A 2793-nucleotide genomic window follows, 5' to 3' on the forward strand; every position below is an offset into this window, starting at 1 on the left:
CTCATGCTTAACAATTATTCTTAAGAAAATCTCTTAAATTAATTGCATCTCATGCAACTATTTAAAATTTCTTAAAATAATTGCCCCAATGGAGGGCCTATGTTATAATTATTTTAATTATAGCATTTCCAACTTAATCATTTGTTTGGAAGATTTTATGGTCATTCTAATTACTATTAAGGTCTCACTTTGCACATTATCCAATTAGCATGCATATATCATATAATAGCATACATTCCTATACATCTCATGCATTCATGGATAAGCAATAAATATGGTATGATCATGGACTTTCTAAGGGATTCAATTCTGAGCCACCAAGAATTGAATCAGGGCATTCCTAGGTGCATTTCATTCATTCATTTTACAAGAGTTTCTGAAGGAGTACATAATCAACACTTGATCTTGAATTCCTCCCACTAGTCCCACCAATGCTCTTGACCTCCTTGAACTTCTTGCAATCCAATATTACATAGTAATCCTTGGCATACCAAGGCGAATTTACAAGAACTTAAATAAATGAAATTACAACCCAAAAATTATTCCAAACTTAATAATACATGCCCAAAATAAATTAAAATAAATTAATTAATTTACAATCCCAAAGAAACATAAAAGAAATAAATCAAATCACATTGGTCTTTTATAGTCCATGATCATCCATCATGCATATCACTATTTAACAATTAAATAAAACATACATACTTAAATTAAATTGAATATCTCATATTCAACTTAAAAATCCAGATTTGAATATGATTCAAATAAATTTAAAAATTCAGATTTGAATCTCATTCAAACAAATTTAAAAATTCAGATTTGAATCACATTCAAACAACTTTAAAAATTCAGATTTGAATCACATTCAAACATTTTTTTTAAAAATCAGATTTGAATCACATTCAAACATTTTTTAAAAAATCAGATCTGAATTTTATTCAATCAATTTTAAAAAATCAGATTTAAATATGATTCAAACAACTTTAAAAATTCAGATTTGAATCACATTCAAACAACTTTTAAAATTCAGATTTGAATCACATTCAAACAATTTTTTAAAATTCTGATTTGAATCATAATTTAATTGTGTGATAAAAGTTCTAATTAAACAATTTAATTAGACATAAAATGGATCTTAGATCATACAACAATTGCACATTCACCATCCATTTACCTTTGCACACCATTGTGGTGCATCAACCATGCGCACCATGGTGTTCATCATTTGTGCCACCACATTAGTTGTGCAACCAGCAATGAACTTTTGATCTCATGATCAAACATACAATTAAATCATATAAACATCAATCTAAATGGCAAATATAGTGGCTCTAATACCAACTGAAGGAACGGAAGCATGAAAAACACAAGTTTATACCATTGAATTCAAAATTTTTCACCTAGGGTCACATGCATCATGCAAGATTTATTTTTATCAATTTGATTTTAATGATAAACAACATATTAAAACTCTTTTAATATGTTTTTGGATCTGTATTTGCCATTTAAGATTTTAAAATTAATCAGATTAATTTTAAAACCCTAGATTAAATCAAGAACGATTACACTAACCTCTTGATGCATTGCAGCGTGTCTGCGCCTTTGAGATTCATCTTCAGGACACCAGATGTTGTCCCTCTAGCTTGTCCACACCAAGAACACCTATGGCAGCCCTTAAACACTATTAATTAGAAATTCAAGTTCTACCTTTTAAGAGATTAAAGATGTAAACAGGACACTAGAAACAATTTCTAGTGTTCTTAATTCAAGAGATTGATGGCTAATCTCTTTGAATTGATGAGAGATGAAGAAGAATAGATGGAGAGCCTCAAAATGGCGTGAAAAAGGAGGAGTGGCTACTGGTTGTTTTTCTTTTTTATAACAACACTTATATAGCTAGGTTAACACATTAAACCCTTGCCACATGTCACCCTTTGATTAGCTCTAGGTTTAAGTGACCCAATCACATTGTGCCAAGTGTCAAACCTATATTTAATCTTGATTTTAATCATCTTACATGATTAAAAAAACATTTGGCAAGCTTATGTATAATCCCATGTGTCACCATCTCATGGTGCCACGTGTCACACTATGAAATGACTAAAATGCCCCTGTGTCTTAATTTTGAGTTCTTAACCCAAAATAATTATTTTTCTTTTTCTAATTAATTTATATCAAATATAAATTAATTAATTAATCTCTATTAATTAATTTCTCATTAATTAAATTCATATTTAAACACTTTAAATATAAATTTAATTTATACTACACACCAATAATCTAGATTTGGTTTCAAGTCATGCTAGGGACTTTGCAATTTAATTGCAAACCAAACCTATTTAATTAATCAATTAAACTCTTTAATTAATTAATTAAATCATATTTAAATAGGTGATAACTTGTGTATGTGTGTGACTTACTAGGCTTATCACTAATTGGCAATGAGACATGATATCAACTCTTAATATCATCAGAACTCTTTCTTACCATAAATGATTTCTCTAAATCATTTTATGAACCTCATAGACCATGGTTAACACCTAGCATAGCATGCCATGGCCACCCAATTAGTAATAAGGTTTACCTTAAATGAACCTATAATCATATGTAACCATGCACTAGAATCTCTATGTTACAAAATCCCAACTCAAGCTGGAGTCATGGTTTATGTCAAACTCCATTTGCTATGAATATTATGCTCTCTTTTAATTCCAGTTCTTGATTAAAAAGATTTTCTCATCAGAAACTCTTTTCTAAATAAATCTATCTGTCCTAGCCAAGAACTTGAAACAT

The sequence above is a fragment of the Hevea brasiliensis genome, chromosome 2 (genome assembly GCF_030052815.1).
Source record: "Hevea brasiliensis isolate MT/VB/25A 57/8 chromosome 2, ASM3005281v1, whole genome shotgun sequence".
Lineage (NCBI taxonomy): Eukaryota > Viridiplantae > Streptophyta > Magnoliopsida > Malpighiales > Euphorbiaceae > Hevea > Hevea brasiliensis.